We start from the raw sequence: 19,750 nt of genomic DNA, 5'->3' as shown, positions 1-19,750 counted from the left end.
CGGAATGAACGAAACGCACCAGATACAAAGTCTACATGCATAAAAACATGCAAGCTGGAGAAAGGAGAAAGGAGACTTTCAAATTAGCCAAAGTAATAATAATAATGGGTGTTGGCCTTGATTTTGCTTGTTTTGCACCTAGAAGTACAAGTTACAAGTTTGAGGTGTGTCCCAAATTGCATACATATGCACTATTCCAAGCCATTTTGTTTTATAAATAGTGTGAATTGTGTGTCTGCACTGAAGATGTGCACTTCAAGTACACAGCAGAAGAGGGGTGCCAGGGCTACCAGGCACTGGCGCAGGATAAGATGATGCCAAAGACATCAACACGTCTTAAAAAAGTCTTTTAAATTAGCCCATATAGTGTGATTTATTTTTAAACATTTAAAGAAATTCAATGTATTTCGCTAAAGTAAGCGGTGTGGCATTACGTACAGTTTGCCATCAACTGAAAAAAAACAAAAAACATCAGTGTTCCATTTTTCGATGATACTACTCTTCTAAAATTCATACACTGGATAGTAGGGTACATAATGCATAGTGTAAGTGCGTGTAGTGTGTAGTATGCCATTTGGGACGCAGCTTCGGTGTCTATGCAAGCAGAGTGTTTCAGCATTGACAATATGATTTGCTAATGTTGAAAGTCAGCATGGTATAATTGCTACTCAAACCTGGGTGTGGACTTTGATAACTGTCTATAAACCCAAATATTACAAAAGCTAATCTTGGTTCAGTACCAATGGAATCTTGGTGCGTTTTACCCGTTGGTGCAGTTTGTTCTTGTAGACCATTGTCTAATCATTCTTCATGACTGATTTGAAGATATCTATGTGTATTTCCAACCAGTGAATGAAATACATTTGCATTCCTGCCTGTACACACACACTTGTACACATTTACATATGTATGGCAGGCAGGCATTTGAAAGTTTTTTGCACTAACACTGATAGGTAAGATTGTCTGTACACATGCGGCTGATTTGTTTGTATTTTTTCATTATCACCTCAGGGAAGGTGAATAAACAACAGATTACATGGCTAGATCAATGGGCCATGGCTGATTTTTTAAAAGTTTTTAAAGGTCAGAGCTTCAGTCAATTACCTATAACAATAAAATAGCATCATTCAAATTGTAAGACTTTTTGGCCCCCTGCCTTCACTAATCAATTTTCATGTGTAATCAAATTCCTTTCATTTAGACCTCCTGCTACACCTTAGGCATTTATGTTAATGCTGATGATTCATCCAGAGGTTTGTAATAAGTTGCAAAGTTTAGCAGAAATTAAGAAATGAAAAGTCATAAAAGTGTAAAATGTCTTTCGTAGAGATGCATATAAAAGTGTTACAAAGTAAAGTATTGTAAATAAGTGCAATATCAAGTACATAAAAATAGCTGGCAAAAGAGAATGAATGTCAAAAAGAAAATGAGGAGCTCATGAAGTAACATGTCATTGATGAAAACATTCACTCGATATTTCACTCATTAATACATTCAGAAACTGCACTGACCTACTAGTTCTTCAAGAGCTCTTGGTTGCTGTTGTAGAAATGACATTATCAACATTTACATTATTTACTGTCCAGTGTCACCAAAATGAGGATGAGGTTCTCAAGTTTCTTCCGCAAATCATCTAAGGGAGTTTTTCCTTGCCACCGTAGCCTCAGGCTTGCTCATTAGGGGTTAAATATTAACTGAACTTTAAAATTCATAATTTTTTCTCTACTTCTCTATATTTTTTCTACTTTCTCTATAAATTTTTCTATACTTCTGTAAAGCTGCTTTGAGACAATGTCCATTGTTAAAAGCACTATACAAATAAAATTCTTACTTCTTCAGTAAGGGCTTTATCCTGGTCAGTGTCTTAGTGGATCTGGATTTTATCCCAAAAACCCATGGGCAGAACACCATTCACATACACCCACAATTAGTGTAGCCAATTCTCAAGAAGAGGAAACCAGTGAACCCAGAGGAAACTTACACAGACATGCAAAAACCCATACAGACGATAACCTGAGCTCAGGATCTGTGATCAAACTACAGACCCTGCAGCTGTCTGGCTGCAACTCCATTGCACCACCATGTAGCCAGCTTTGCATTCATTTGCATTCATTTATTTGACTATAGCTTATATGAAAATTATTATAGAACTGATAGAAAATAAAATACAGGCATACATTTGAACAGTTGCAGTTTCATGGCTTTACTTAAAGGCCCAAAGGTGGTTTTTCTAGCAATGTAGAGATTAAATTCCAAGTCATTAGCATAAATCCTCAACAACTGTGCATCTGAATCAGTCATGAATTGTTATATATTATACATGAGTTCAGGCACTGATAAGGACTCAGTATACATTGGGACACTGATGATTCATGCAACGTGCAAATTTCTTCATCAGACGCCGTAAAAACCCATGTTATCCATGTCATATAAATTTGTTATCTTAAATCACACAAGTTTATGTCAGGATATTTCAAGTAGAATTGACTGGCTAATTCAACATAGTCATTCAATATAGTCTTTAGTCACATAGAAAATTGGCTGAAGTAAGTAATTATTTGAGAGCTACAGCAATGATACCTTACAGTGATAAGTTACTGACATTTGTAGGATGAAGTTGGCTTAGAGTTTGTCAAGAGTGTTTGAGATGAGAAGAAAATACAGGTACAAATACTGAGCATCAATGATCCCTGTTTTTTCCAAACATGGGATTTTTAGAGAGCAAACTTTCCAGTTCCAGAGACAGCCCTTAAAATGGCCGGTTCCCTGTTCAGTGCCCTGACTACTGAGCTAGGGAGCTGACTGAGGCGCACCCTAAGTGAGCAGTGACAACCTTTGTTCCCTGAAATGTGACCAAAATCCACAAGTGGCAGACTTTTAGAAAATGGTGTTTAAGAACGTTTTAGAACATTTTAAAATACATTTCTTTAAAGCAGAATTTCTAAAAGGAAAACCCCTTGGTATTAGGTTCTACATACAGCATTTAAGGGTAACCTCAGAGGGACAAATTAAACCATCCCACTTTTCTCCATCAAATAACCTGAGATCTGTGAAAGTTTTATAGTTTCTGACCTTGGAATTGTTCCCATTTGGGCATTAGGACATGTGCACGGAATGAACTTTTGCTTGGTTTGATCCTAATATGTATATTTGGCTTTTGGTGTCAACCTTTGCCTCTTTGTCAATCTTTTTCTCTAAACATAATATATGCCATAAAAAGTAACTTGTTTATTGAATCAGATTTGTCACATAAAAACTAGAATATGTAAACTAATACAGATAAAAATACCCAGAAATTAAATCTGACATTCCACTCTATTTCCTTTTTTTTCCAGTCAACAGATGCTAAGCTATAAGAAAGTTCAGCACATATGCTCAGATGTCTCTGTGTTCCCTAAGGATTCTGCTTTATACACGTCATTACACCCCCTCACTAGCTGAGGTCACCCTCTAAGAATTTGCCTTGCTGCTAGCTCACCACTTCCAGGTTACTTGAAGTTGTAAAGTATAGCACGCTTTGGGAAGTCTTGCCAGTCCCAATGTCTGTGCATTTTCTGAGCCATGTTTGGACACTTGGCTGATGATTATTGGTTTGATTTTGTCCTCTGGCTTTGTTATATCACACTTCACTGTGTTTGACCATTGCTTGAATTATGATTCTGCTCTTGGCTTGGTTAATAAATCCTCCTACACATGGATCATCAACCATTTCCCTGAGTCCTGTTTACTTATATAGATATAGCATCCATATGTAAAGATGGCAAAAAGGCAGATGATATAAGAAAGCAAATAAAGCCCTGGCAGGGATGAAAAGTTAAATAATCAATTATGTCAGGTTTCTTACATTAACAGAGAAACACTGAAATTAGCAATTTTCCAATCTCATTAAAGTCAGACATCAACGTTCCAAAAGTTATGAAAGACACAATAATATCAGAAAAGTAAAAATGTAATCTAACTCTGAAAACTTCAGTTGTGTTGAAAGGAAGTCACTTCTTTCATTAATGCAACTTTCAGACCATAGAGATCTATCCACCCCTTTTCGTGCTTCTGAAACAAAGTAGCCATGTCCCTTTGTCCCATCCCTAGAGCTGTAATACACTGTGTATTTGTTTTCCATTTGAATTCATTGCCTGGTGCTGTTCTTTGGACAAGTTGCGTTATAAAGTAGATCAGTAGCGCAGAACCATCCGTCACAGAGGACAAGCTAATACTAACGAATGCTAATACTTACAGGTGTGAAACAATTTGTCAAGCAAGACCTGCTGAAACTAACCAGTGTGGGTACAACCCAAAACACTAGCACATCAGTCAATGCTGGAGAAGCAATAAACCTGTCCTTCATGTAGTCCAATCAAAAGCAGTCTTCCTGTGTATACGTCTTAAGTTATGAGCTTCAGCAGGTGAGACTCACACTGTCATGCTGTCATCAATATTATATTAGTATACAGGAGTCAAATGATACTTTTTCAGGGAGGAGAACGTTCTTCTCATATAGAAGTTGCATAATGTCACAACATCTATCTGTTATGAGCTGTTGAGATAAGCAGACATGCTGGAACAACTGGAATGAGAAATGAACCAAGTGGTGTATAAACTGCTGAGGAAAATGTATTTCTCCTGCTTTTATTATTATTATTATTATTATTATTTTATTGTGTGTTCAGTGGTTCAATGATTCAAAATTTTTTTTCTCTTTTGCAGTCTTTATATACCCCCAAAGTCTAATGGAAATGCTTACATTTTGCATTGCGTTGTAACTGAATCCAATAATTGTTATTACAATTTATATTACTACAAATAAATTGTTTGAAACTAGAATTTTGGAAATGTTTACCTGAGTTCTTAGTCTTTGGTAAGTCCTTTTTTAATGACTGCATGCACTGGAGCTAGCACACACACACAGACACACACACACAAGCATCGAACTGTCTTTTAAAAAAATTTTTGCTTTACAGCTATGTTTGAACTTAATAAGCTTCACTAATTGCGTAACTGTAGCACGAGGTACTTGTTCGGAATCTCACCATTTGATGCACTACCTACATCATCTAAAGCACAATCTGGCTGATGATTTCTGCTAAACGGATTAATTAGCATACATGAATGACTAACAGCCTTTTCAGAATAAGGAATAAAAGGAGTGTTTTGTGTAAGCGTTCATGAATGCGAGCGAAATAATTTTTTAATGCAAAGCCATCCTAAAACTTTCCCACTTACTACATGCAGTTAAAAATGTGAGGAGAAAATGAATACAAGCCAGTCTTTCATATTGTCTTGCAATGACAGAACACCACAGCTCATAGGTGAAATGTTGGCCAAAGATCTCTTATGTCTGCTTCTGGTAAAAACAAAAGAGAGCTTTGTCCAAAAATCTAAGCACCTGCTTCACCACCATAGACCTGTGCATTGAGAGAGAAACTGCTATTGCAATCCAGTCTCATGCTCTCTTTGTCTGTAACTTGTGAATAAGGTCCTTTAAACTCTGCCACCCAGGGGAATCTATTCTCTCATCATCTGCAGGTGGCTTCCTACTCTTTTCCAGTTTTCATTTGTGCCTTGTGTCTTGCTGTTCAGGAGTGTAGACTAGACACAGTCATGACAGAATCAGACATTCACCTTAACTGACTTCAACTTAATGCCAAATGTGGTCTCTCACTGTGCTCTCAGAGACCAAGTATTCTGTCCTCCTGCAGTACAGTACATCACAAAAGAAAAAATCCATGCACACACACAAACAATACACCATTATAATCTCACCTAACAAAGAGAAATGATATGGACTACTACTCTTACATGACCTGGGTTTCAACTCTGACACCCTCTATGCCTCCCTTTCAGGACCTTGACAGAGACTTTCCAGGAGGCTGAGGAAAGCGATTTCCATCCTGCCTAAATCTAATCCATCCAAAACTTTACACCAGGTCCCTGCTGTTTGACTGGTATTGCACCTGAATCTGTCTCTTCATTTTTTAGGTTGTGAGCCAACAAAATATTGTTACTTGTAAACTTGCTTTCTAACTCTATCTAGCTCCAGGGATTGGTCCTGGTAACCAGAATCCAGACACCTTTTCAGTTGATCATCAATGATGGCCCTACTGCGGATGATACCCTCTTGGTGATGTAGCCATAGGTTTCACCAAACCACACAAGCACAAAACCTTCACCATGGCAAGGACTCAATCCACAAGTCAAGTCAAGTCAAGTCAAGTCAAGACAAGACAACACAAGACAACACAAGACAACACAAGGCAAGGCAATCCTTTATTTATCCACAATAGGGAAATTTGCACAGTTACAGCAGCATAGGGAGAGCAGAATAAGAAAAGATCAAGATATAGAAATATAATAATATAAATACACCACACTTATAGGATTTCAAGTGTTCCAATATTATTGCATTATTCCCATATAAGATGGGGGATTTCCAAGTATACTATTAATTGTTGATGTTAATATTCCATTAAGAGCATCACGAACTTGTCAGCTCCAGACATCTAGCGGTTATAACCGACATTCCTCAACACACTCAAATGGATTGCATGGCTCACTGCAGATATCTGAATCAAATGGTAATCATTTCTTATTTTCTTTCAATTTGTTCCTCTCACACTACGTTGTAGCAAGAGGATAGGTCATGTATCAGAGACAAGGCTCGCTGTAGGGCCAGCAGCTGCCTGTGATTAATCTCTTTTAAATCGATTTTCTACAGCCTGGAGAAGTATGAAAATGGGACACTAAGGCTGAGTTCACTGCATGCAGTGATATTTGCCTGCATGACCTTTAGTTGGCGAGAGATAGAAGGAGAGAGAGAGAGAGAGAGAGAGAGAGAGACAGCTGGGAGTTGAGAGCTTGCCATAGACCAGCTGAGAGTTTGAATGATTTCAATTGATAACATTGATGCAGAAGTGTGTGTGTGTGTGTGTCTGGGCATTTAAAGGAACCTTTGCAAGAAATCTAATGAAATATCAAGTCACAAACTACAAAAAGCTCATATTTGACTTATATACACACATGAAAACCTAAAAGAAAGGACAGATTAAAAAGATTTTTTAAATCCAATAAAATCTGCAGATAACAAAATGACACACCCCAGACATAATCATAAAAAATATGATTATGTCTATTATATTGAGTTTAAAGTCAGCTAAATAAAGTACAGTAGTTTCCATATTATTCATATTACTATAAGGATTAAAGACGTGCACAAACCTAGTAATTTAAACCACTACAACAAGTGGTTTAAAACAGAGCAGGAAATGATGTATAGGAGAATAATAACAGTAGGCTGATGTGAGTGACTGTAATTTAATTCATACCCAAGTTAGATATTTTCCTGTAATAGCACATGCCACATTTTTTATTCTTTTCAAACTAATGCTATTATCCAACATTTTTAAATGTATTAAAGTGCATATATGTTTATATTTAATATTAAATATTTATTATAGTTGCGTTACATTTAATTTTGTCGAATGTCGGCAAAACAAGTTAGTTCCTGTTATCACTTACGTTATAACAGTCATTTCCTTTTCCAAAAAAAGAAAAAGAAAAACCCTTTGGAACATTTCTTAGTTATGTGACAAGTCGTCTGTTTCACTGCAGAAAACATAAAAGAAAAGCTTTTACTTAATGCTCTAACACATACTGACTCATATTCTTTCAAAAAATGTTAATTCTCTTCTTAAAAAGCAAAAAAAATAAAAAATACCAGAGCAACATTTATACCTTCTTCATTTTTAACTAAATTCTTAAATTCCAGTCTTAAAAAGCAGTGTCCATCATTCAAATCCTTATGAAGGAACTGCTTGTATAAAACACTCTTTGTGTGTATGTATAATGGTTTGCATCGTAGCCAGCACGCCTCTTAGAGAAGAGAGATAATACTCATTAAATTAGCAGAGAAAGCTTCTTGTTCATTATTTTCTGATAATAGCCATAATGTCCCAGTGATTGAAATGTAAAAGGTTTAGTATCGACCTGTCCCTATTTAAATAGGTTACCGTGCGGCATAACAAACACTCTTACACCTCACCTAGTTATTTGTACTCTTGCAATTCAAACTAAGTCAGAGTCTGTTAACTTGCCAAATAAAGAGGTATTTGACATCACAGAGAACCAAATACACTATATTGCCAAAAGTATTCGCTCACCCATCCAAATAATCAGAATCAGGTGTTCCAATCACTTCCATGGCCACAGGTGTATAAAATCAAGCACCTAGGCATGCAGACTGTTTTAACAAACATTTGTGAAAGAATGGGTCGCTCTCAGGAGCTCAGTGAATTCCAGCGTGGAACTGTGATAGGATGCCACCTGTGCAACAAATCCAGTCGTGAAATTTCCTCGCTCCTAAATATTCCACAGTCAACTGTCAGCTGTATTATAAGAACGTGGAAGTGTTTGGGAACGACAGCAACTCAGCCACGAAGTGGTAGGCCACGTAAACTGACGGAGCGGGGTCAGCGGATGCTGAGGCGCATAGTGCGAAGAGGTCGCCAACTTTCTGCAGAGTCAATCGCTACAGACCTCCAAACTTCATGTGGCCTTCAGATTAGTTCAAGAACAGTGTGCAGAGAGCTTCATGGAATGGGTTTCCATGGCCGAGCAGCTGCATCCAAGCCATACATCACCAAGTGCAATGCAAAGCGTCGGATGCAGTGGTGTAAAGCACGCCGCCACTGGACTCTAGAGCAGTGGAGACGCGTTCTCTGGAGTGACGAATCGCACTTCTCCATCTGGCAATCTGATGGACGAGTCTGGGTTTGGCGGTTGCCAGGAGAACGGTACTTGTCTGACTGCATTGTGCCAAGTGTAAAGTTTGGTGGAGGGGGGATTATGGTGTGGGGTTGTTTTTCAGGAGCTGGGCTTGGCCCCTTAGTTCCAGTGAAAGGAACTCTGAATGCTTCAGCATACCAAGACATTTTGGACAATTCCATGCTCCCATCTTTGTGGGAACAGTTTGGAGCTGGCCCCTTCCTCTTCCAACATGACTGTGCACCAGTGCACAAAGCAAGGTCCATAAAGACATGGATGACAGAGTCTGGTGTGGATGAACTTGAATGGCCTGCACAGAGTCCTGACCTCAACCCGATAGAACACCTTTGGGATGAATTAGAGCAGAGACTGAGAGCCAGGCCTTCTCGTCCAACATCAGTGTGTGACCTCACAAATGCGCTTCTGGAAGAATGGTCAAAAATTCCCATAAACACACTCCTAAACCTTGTGGACAGCCTTCCCAGAAGAGTTGAAGCTGTTACAGCTGCAAAGGGTGGACCGACGTCATATTGAACCCTATGGATTAGGAATGGGATGTCACTTAAGTTCATATGCGAGTCAAGGCAGGTGAGCAAATACTTTTGGCAATATAGTGTATATGCAATCGCTCAATGATAACACATTTTAGTCAACAATATTTCTTTTAAACAATCTCTGAAAGAACCTTTAACCCCTAGTGACTATACATTTCTTCCTGAAGCTTATTTTTCATGTCTTGTACCATTTATAATGTTGCAACTTCTAAAATTCTGAAGACTTCAACAAGACAAGTGGACACAAAGAAGTATACACTTCTTGTCAGCATTCATAAAATGAGATTAATCTGTTTCTAACTTTTCGCACTAACTCTATCAACCCATGCTATTATAACCTTGTGCTTCATCACAGTTCCAAATTTCTCTGAAAACTCTTCTGACACGACAAAACAGAACTTTTCCCATTGCTATCATCATTAGTCATCACCGATTTAGTCTCAAACTCAAGCTCGTGCCTTTTACAATTTTGCCACCTCTTTGCACAGTGCCATGCACGGAATCCATATCAGTGTTTCTAAATTATAAAGCCAAATAAGGTTGAAAAGACAAAGGTTAATTAAGCTCTAACTCTCAGCTGGCCCGCCCAGAGCACGGCAGCGTGTGTGGCTATGAATGCTTGAGTCTTCTGCAACATGTGACCATGTAAGTACCCTAGGAAAGAATATTAATGAAATTTTAGGCCAAGTTTTCTTTCCAGATCAAACTGTATAGACCTATATTGGATTTATGAGCTTATTTAGTTGCAATCTTCACTCACATAATATAGGCACATTGGTAGTAATTAAAAAAGTGGTCAATGTTGAAGTGGTCTTGCTTATGAGGCTACAAACTTTGAAAGCTTAAAATATGAGCATCTGTACCATTTGTATGATTGCAAGCTGTTAATCAAGCTGATTGACTCTGTGCAGTGAGTGAGTCTTACATTTGCAAAATGTCCTTTTTTCCTCTGATTTTTCTTTCTCTTGCTTTTTTCATCCTGAACTGCCCCCTCATTATTACAAGGATAGTTAATGTATGCACTAGATCCCCAAATATCTCTACTGCGCTGGCCAAGAAATCCAGAAAGGTGTTGTTTTACTAGTTCTAGCTTTTTGAAGAAAAAAAGAGTGTTATTCTCTTGGTCTACTGACCTGAGTTTATTTCACAGAGATATGGCTACAGATATAATGGCTAAAGGAATGCATAAAAACATGTTGGGGGAATAATAATAATAAAAAAGAATTAAATAAAGAATCATGCCAAAAAACCATGCCATAAAATACTGGAGCTTCTTTGGAGGTTGGAGGTTGTCTAATGGGGTTATTCTTACATAATGTCATGAAAAGGACAAATGGAAGAAAAAACCTACTAAACAAAAAGGTTAAAAACCTTAGACACAAGACTAAAGAAATGTTAATTAACAGTTTCTGATTGTGACATGGGTAATGTGCTAGGAAAACAGCTGGCAAATGAAAAGAACAAATGTTTCACATTTTGAAAATGTATCCTTGCATTGTCTCTGAACTCGGCAGGGCAGAAAGAGAAAAGAAGCACACTGATGATTCACTTATTCTAAACCTTAGATATGTAAGAAAGTTTTTGTATCTCTTTCTGTTCCTGTCAAAATAAACTGACAATGGGCAAGGTAGCGGGAAGGCAAAAAGGCATCGGGGCCACAGAACCTAATCGAATCTTCAGGAATGAGTGGTAAAAGGTCGGTGAGGCAGAGGCAAAAGGGTGACAGGAGCTCCTATGGATCCTTCACATCAGCAGGAGAAATGTCAGCCTGCAACCTGAGCCAAATGAGCAAACAACTCACATAAGACTGAGTATAGAGGATCCATAGTGTTGTTAAAACATGTCCAGCTCAAGAGACTATTAGGCAAGCAGTGGATGGATGGATGGATGGATGGATGGATGGAGGGATGGATGGATAGATAGATCAATCAACAGCCATGCACAGGCTACAAATTACCACCACCAATGCTTTTTAGGCTACACTGTTAGCGGAAGATCAGTACAATAAATGTAAACAAAATACTAAATATGTCTACAAAACTATACACTAAAACAGACATAGGAATTTTTAAAATGCTCTTGTGTGAATAAGCTGTCATGCAGGATGTGATGTCTACAGCAACTATTGTTCGATATTGTTGCCATCACAAGCATCCAAAACAAGTCTGGATTGACCCCTTTGAGCTGGCAGGGGCCACTAATCAGATTCAAACCTTGCTAAAAGGGTTTTGATCAGGGGTGTCTAATCTTTTCCTCAAAGGGCCTGTGTGGGTGAAGGTTTTTATTCTAATCAAGCAGGAGCCACACTCGATTCCACTTGTTTATTCAGTTGATCTTTGCTTTCGATAGAAAATCAGATGTGGTTTGGCTTGGTTTTATATTCTGCTTAAAATTGTGATCTTGGAAAGTGAGTAGCTCTGAAAATTTCTTTCACACAGTTCTGGTCTCAGTGAAACTGACTATGATACAGATCAAGGATATTATTCCAATATTATTTAAATACAACTACAGATTAAACTTATCAATTACAGTTTCAGACTGGATTCATCTAGATCAGACGTTTCCAATTTTATCTGCAAAGGACGGATGTGGGTGCAGATTTTCATTCTAATCTAACACGAGCCACACCTCATTCTACCTGATGAATCATTTGGTCTCGGCTTTCAATAGATTGGGTATAGTTTCTGCTTGGTTGGAATGAAAACCTTCACCCACTGGACCTTAGATTGGGCACCCTTGATCTCGTATGAAGTACTGTATCTGTAGAATAACCTGTGTTCTGTACCATCTGCTCACATCTCTTTACCATCTGACTTACTATCAGTACAGTCTTTGTGCAGCTTCCAATGTTTATTAGCTCCGCTTCCAGCTTAACAACATACAAAACACTAAAATAGTAAATATAATATTGTTTATTAGCATCTAAAACTGGGGTATTGAACAATGACCTCCTAATAAAGTGATGATTCCATTGACCTTTTTGTTGACACTCCTAGTTAAATGCTGTTATTCAATATGAAGTATGTAATGAAGTATAAAGTGTGGTACGATCCCACAGAGATGCTTCACATACAGGCTAATTGTCTCATTCTCAGCTCTGTACTGGTCAAATGTCACTTCTGATTTGCTTTAAATGTAACTGGGATGCAGAGACCTTCACACACACATATATACACACTCTCCAATGGCAGGTTGCACAGCATCTTTTCCAAACCTGAGGTCATAAGATTTTAATTCAACCGACAGACACAGCAAGTTGTTTTTTCTTTTTTTGGCTGTCATGAGGTAGTGTCTTGCAAAATGCTGTGTGTCTAGGTCATGGACTACAAATGAATATTTCTTCCCCCTCAGCACATGCATTTTGAGATTTTGCCTAAGGGCCAACAGATGTTCAGCTTTTTTATTTTTTTTTTAATTTGTATTATTTTTGGAGTGTGGCGGAGGCAGTACTGTTCACTTCCATCGTGGTATAAACAACCTCTTCCTCATTTCACTGATTTTACTGTCAGCACGAGATTCAGTCTGAATGCTGTTTCAATTTGTATGCAAGACGTTGCATAGGAAGATAGACAAAAGAAACACTTTATGTTTATTTGTGAATTTCTGCCTTGACATATTTCAATTAACCAAAGAAATTACATATACCTTTGGAGTTACGATTTATTAAATAAATAAATAAATAAATATATAAATAAATATTCTTCACTCCAATTTATTTATGTTTGGTTGTTTTATTGTATATAGAGTCAAACATTTAGGATTCTAAGAAAAATAAAAGGTTAAATTCACAACAACTTTTTTCTTGGAAATACAAAAGCACAAAAAATAATATACGTTATATAAATCATTTCAAAAACATTTTCTAAAGCAGTGACTGGAATGTGCAGTTATTTCACCTAATCAGTATATTCATCTAGGCTCCCACCAGCCGTATTCTTACTGCAATTTAATAGACAGGATGAAGTAATGTTAGCTGTAATAAGTAAAGGATTTAAACAGTGTAAATGTAACTGTGAAAGTGCCCGACTCTGTAATCTGTTTAAATCAATTTCCATCTCTATTCATTCCATATAAAAGTGCAAAAGTAATTCAGACCATCTCAAAGAAACCCTGAAGCTTTTATAATTAATATATATATATATATATATATATATATATATATATATATATATATATATATATATATATATATATATATATATATAAAATGAAAATAACATAGCTGGCTTATGAATTATTATTTAATCAGTTCTGTGGAATATTAAGAATTCCACAGAACTGATTAATAGGCTAATCTCAGGGCATTGCTAACAATAACATTACATTTTACTCAATTGACAGATTTATTTATTTATTTATTTATTACTAAATAAGGTAAAATCCATGCACGAATCTGAAAAGAAGAACCCCAAGATCCCAAGAATGAATTGTTAGCTGTGAACTGATCCCCAGCTCTTTTAGTCACTAGAGCAACTTTAAATGTAGTCCTAAAAGGAAAAATAATAATAGTAATTTGGGACAGTTTGTCTTCAGAAGACACTTAATCATTAAGCCCAAATCTTATGCCTTAAGCACATCCCAGAATACCTCAGGACCATGGGGTTATATGAGTTTTACATATGCAAATAGGTCGAGGCTGGGTTCATGTTTCGACACCAACTGCACTGCAAATTAGTCACTGTTATAAAAAATTCAAACCAGCCTTGCTTGAACAGTGCGAAACATCTGCAGTCATAATAATGCTAATGATAATGAGGTCAGTGTTAACCAAGCAGGCCCGGAGTGTACTTTGTCTAGATGGTGGAAAGTGTTAGTGTGCGGTGGCTTTAAAATATTTTAATTATTTATTGTATAAAGAGTAATTGTTCAGTAAAAAAGGAAGATTTGGATCATGACACAGGACGGAAAGCACTCATGTACAGCACTGTGCATGCGCAAAGACACAAACCTTAACAGGGTTATAAAAACACAGCACCTTGGGCAACATCATTTTACTAGCCAATAAAAAAAATATACTTATTACTCCTTAGAAAACAATAGAATACACAGAGCTTCATAATGCTGTTGATCGCAATCCAATTCATTTTTAATTTTCAGTTTTATTACCTAATTTTGCCTCTGAGACTCAGGGAACAATACTTGTACATCTTGTGCAAATCTATAACTACGACTATACATCAGAGAGAGTAGTGCCTAAGGGAGCAATTGTCATGATTTCAACTTTTCAGCATGGGTAAACTTTATAGCTCTGAGCTTGAAGGGGCAAATTATATAGCTTCACTACACCATGCATTTATTTGCCAAACTGGCTTTTCCAAAATCTACAAGTTGAAAAGTCTGAGCTATTTCAATTTTTCAACAGCCCATAAAAAGCTGCCTGTTAATCGCTATAATACTTTGCCTACTGGACAAGCCAATCAGCAAATATGGGTTGTGATGTGGAAAATTTTAGGCTCACCTCGGTTTGCTAGAAAATAATGACATACTATAAATTCTATTGCACTCCATTTCTGTTTTAGTATTTTTCATGCCATCATCAAATTATTCATTCTTCTTATGTTTAATGGTGGCTCCAACAAAAATCCTGGTGGGACGGTGTCCTGCTCTAAGGACATATCTATGAAGACTAATCCCCAAAATCTGCTCGACCCTGGCCCAACAGATCTAAAGGTTTCTAGCCCTGTTTAAGTAAAAGTACACTGCCTTTCTTGAAGATTTAAACAGTAGAAAATTAACAATGATACGATCAGTCGTATCTCATTTGGACTAAGAAATCAAATTAAAATTCTCATCATAATTCATCACTTTGTTCATTACTTTTCATACAAGACGTCTGCCAGTGCTAAAGTTTGAGGCGCATGTAAACGTGGTCAAAAGCATTTATATTCGCTTCCTATTAAACAAAACAAATTAACACAGTGTTGGCATCCCCTTTGCACCTCCATTCATTTGTGACTTCCTGCAAGAAGATGCCAAGATCGTGTCTGGCGCAAGATCAAATTATCCCAAAGGGGTTAAGGTTCTTGAGTTCCTCGACAACAAACCAACAACAAACTATGTTTATAGACCTTGCTTTGTTTACAGGTTCAGTCATATGGGAACAGGAAAGGGCACTATGCATGCACTCCTGATGTCTGCCAACCCCAGATTCTACTATCAGACTACCCGAAGTGTGATTCATCACTTTATGGAAATCACTGCTCCAGAGTTCAGTAGCACTGTGCTTTACACCACTCCAACTGATGCAGGGCAGATCTGAGAAGGCAAAAATTTCATGAACTGGCTTGTAGCAAACATGTCATCCTTGTCATTACTGCCACATGGCTATGAGCTTTTATGTACCTGTTAGTAGTGAGCTTGGCTGAAACACCTGAAGTCAATAATGTGGATTATAAAATACACCGTATTACAAAATATAATTAAATCATTTTTCTTTTGCCCTTTGCTTCTCAATTCATGCTCTGTGTGAGCTTACCTTTTATGGAGTTGAGGTTGTCATTATGTGCAAATAAGCTGCATGTGCTTTCCACCCTATGAGCGAGTGGCATTCAACATAGGTATGTGAGTACAAAATAAACCAGCTTGTGTATAAACTTTGACAAACAACTTTACCAAAAAAAAAAAAAAAGATAAATGAAGCAAATGATGTATTAAATCAGTTCACTATACTGCATATTAAAATTCAGTAATCGCAGAGGATTGATTTGCTGCACCTGGAACTGAAAGATAATCACTTAATCCTATAAATACTGTATTTGATAACAGGCTTCTGACACTTACAAATAGGAGACAGATATTACTATGCATTACGATGCCACCATAGCAAATCTTTAATTTTTAAGGTCATGCTTCTCGGTCCAATATATGCCTCCTAAACTTAATCTCCATGAGCGAATCCTCATCCGTGTTCAAACAGATGCGCACTGTTAGCCTTTTATTTTTTGTTGTCTTTTTTCTTTTTTTTTCCCCCTACACAGACCTACAAGGAACTGTGTTTAGTGTCAGTGTAATCCTTAATTATCATGTAGCTCCAGGCGTAGCTTTATGTGATCACTGAGAAGCAGTGAGAGGAACTAGTGGCAGACGTGTTCCATCTTCATTACAGAGCTCTCCTTAATGAACAGGAAAAAAAAGCTCTCTGCTGAAAAGTCTGAGAGAGGGGGAAATAAGTGTTGCTTTTCTCATGCATGAACTGGCCTTGATTATATCCCAACGTCTCGCTTGTATATTTGGTGATTGTTGCAGTTATTTTTCGCAAACATGTTGATATTACAAATCCTACTGGGACCTTGAAAAAAATCAAGTGTCTACATAAATGTGTATATTAAAAATTTTCAGTTTTGCAACACATTGCAGAGGCGTCTCAGTGGCTGATAACGAGTAAACGCATTCTTGTAAAACGAAATTAAATACCTAATTAAAGGAACATAAAAATAATAATACCACCAGCATAAAGAAAGATCCTAATATCTCGTGAAGCAGACAGATGGATGCCAGTGCAGATATTCTCTCTTCTTTTTCTAAAAGCAGTGTAGCAGAAGATTGATGATCAGGAAATGTGATGATCGACTAATCAGGACTGCGTTCGATTCAGTACAAACTGCTTGCCTGTTCATTTAGTATGTACTGATCAATATATGTGTGAGATATAAATACATTCTGGACATACTACATCTGCCATGTAGGCATCGTCATGTGACCTATATAATCAGATTAACCTTCCTTGAAATATAACTACTGTTATTTCTCTTTAAACCTTCAAATAAAATGTTTCTTTCATAATTCACAGGCTTTCAGTTAATGCCACATTAGGTCTTTCATTCTGACTTCACATGAATGTGTGTTTGGTATATTTGCCTATTAAAATTAGCCAGGACCTGCTTTTTTTCTTTTCTTTTTCCTTCTTTATTTCCTTTCTTTATTATTATTATTATTATTATTATTATTATTATTATTTAATTTTGTTCCCTTTTTAAGTAAAAATAAAAAAAATGGATTCTGAAATTTTAACCAGGATGTGATTCACATATCCTACCAATAAAAAAGACTTTATTATAAGTTATTTTATTCATATATTGTTAAACAAGTAGGGTTTAACCACAAGGTACAACCCTTAATACCTATAGCATTTACACTCAGCTCTTCCATGCCAGTCCCACTGCACTATGGGATAGCTCATTGTCTGTTGTTTCTATACTGCAGAATCTTGGCAGAAGCAGTAGGCCATCTGGGCATTTCTCACCTACTGTTTTATGATACTGAGAATTCAGACATTCTTATACTTTTGGCATGGCATTTTTCACCTCCTGTATAGTAGCATATAGGGATATTCAGATGCAGTTAAGCAGATAAAGGCTCAGAATTGTTACAGGCACCAGAAAAAGTTGTGATTATTTGTGAGTTTTGTTAGTAATCAGGAGACTGTGAGCAGGGAAAGGTGCTTGAGGTCATGTAATGAGGTCATGAGCTAAGAACCCTGGGAGCTGTACTGTTGTCTGGCATGTAGGCGTGACAAAACTTCAAACCACACTTCAATTAACAACCATACCGAGGCTACAAATTTATTTCCAGCTTTTTTCAGTAATCTTATTAAGTATCACTGTTAATAACAATGTAATAAGTAAATAAACCGATAGAACAAACATTCAATATAGTAAAACTGTATGCCATATTATGTCATATAAGGAACAATTCTTAAAATGCATATGTATAGACGAGCTGGTCACTGTGCTGGAACTGTTGATTTTGAGCTATTTGATGTTATAATGATGGGTGGTGAATGTGATATCTACAGCAGTATTTAAAGGTTTTCTCACTATGTTCAACTCCAGCCTCAGCAGAATGTCTGGACTGTCCACTTTGAGCTGCCACGCACCACTGATCTGACTCGGAACTGAGGGATTGGATAGTGATGTCCAACCTGTGTCTTCACACAGCATGGATTTTTTTATTTATTTAATTATATTTAGCTTTAATGGACAACAAAAATAGGTGAGGAAGGAATTCCTTTAAAAAAACCGGCAAGAGAGATTGGGTGTTGGAGTTGGGCCTTGACTGGTTGAAATATGCTATATTGCCAAACATTTTAAATACTTATACTTTAAGTATTTAAAATGTTTAATTTAAAACTAAATACTTTATAATTGAATGGCCTACTGACTAATAATTTACTGGCCTGCACAGAGTCCTGACCTCAACCTGACCACATTTGGGACGAATTAGATCGGAGACTGTGAGACGTCTGCCTTTACATGCACATGAATGTAATAGTTGGTCCACCCTTTGCAGTTATAACAGCTTCAACTCTTCTGGGAAGGCTTTCCACAAGGTTTAGGAGTGAGTTTATGGGAATTTTTGACCATTCTACTAGAAGCACACTTGTGAGGTCAGGCACTGATGTTGGATGAGAAGGTCTGGCTCGCTGTCTCCGCTCTAATTCATCCCAAAGGTGTTCTGTCAGGTTGAGGTCAGGACTCTGTGCAGTCCAGTCAAGTTCCTCCACACCAAACTCACTCATCCATGTCTTTATGGACCTTGCTTTGTGCACTGGTGTGCAGTCATGTTGGAACAGGAAGGGGTCGTCCCCAAACTGTTCCCACAAAGTTGGGAGCATGAAATTGTCCAAAATGTCTTGGTATGCTGAAGCATTAAGAGTTCCTTTCACTGGAACTAAGGAGCCAAGCCCAACCCCTGAAAAACAACACCTGAATTCAATGATTTGGAGGGGTGTCCCAAAACTTTTGGCAATATAGTGTATATAACAAAATATTCAATCTCTAATAATCTAGTGTTTAGAAGTTAGCATTTATTGTTTTAATTAATAGCATATTAAGCACTGAACAGGTTACATAAAAATTGTTATATAAAATAATATATATAAAAAATTTAAATATATAAAAAATGACAGAAATTAGCAAAAACATTATGTCCTGCATTAACAAATCAAAGAACAACTTAATAAATAGGTGCATTACAAACTACCTAATATTTAAATCAACTAATATTTTAAAATATACTAAACTATTGCTACTATTAAGTTACAAATAAACTGTATTAACTTTCATTACTATTACTTACTGTGATTTAGACGCTTCAACATTGCAAAATCTAACATGATTTAGTCCTATTCAAATATTATAAACAATAATCTATTAACATTGTAAGAAGCTATTAGGATTAAGGAGATAAAGCAGCATTTGCTGTAAAGCTATTTATATGGGACTTACTAAAATTGCACAGAAATAATATGTACTTATGTATTTAATTAAATACTTTATACTAAAAATAATTATTGGTATATTACTTCGTAAATGTTTAAAAATGGCAGCTCGAGGGAAATCTGTACCACGCAGGTCCCACAGTAAATGCCAGAGACACATTCCGTCTTCATTACAAGGCTATAATTAATGAGGAGGAAACGAGCCCTGTGTGACTGAGAA

The 19,750-nt window shown here is 36.8% G+C and overlaps 1 protein-coding gene across 4 annotated transcripts in view; it reads right to left on the bottom strand.

Moving 5' to 3' along the window:
• The window catches only part of LOC131347022 (VPS10 domain-containing receptor SorCS1), a 217,535-nt gene that overhangs the window by 75,573 nt on the left and 122,212 nt on the right, over positions 1–19,750 (bottom strand). The gene's annotated exons all lie outside the window — the stretch shown is intronic.

Source organism: Hemibagrus wyckioides, linkage group LG26 (genome assembly GCF_019097595.1).
Source record: "Hemibagrus wyckioides isolate EC202008001 linkage group LG26, SWU_Hwy_1.0, whole genome shotgun sequence".
NCBI classification, from domain to species: Eukaryota; Metazoa; Chordata; class Actinopteri; order Siluriformes; family Bagridae; genus Hemibagrus; species Hemibagrus wyckioides.
Note: the sequence above shows the minus strand (reverse complement) of the source record. Positions and strands in the feature narration are given on the sequence as shown.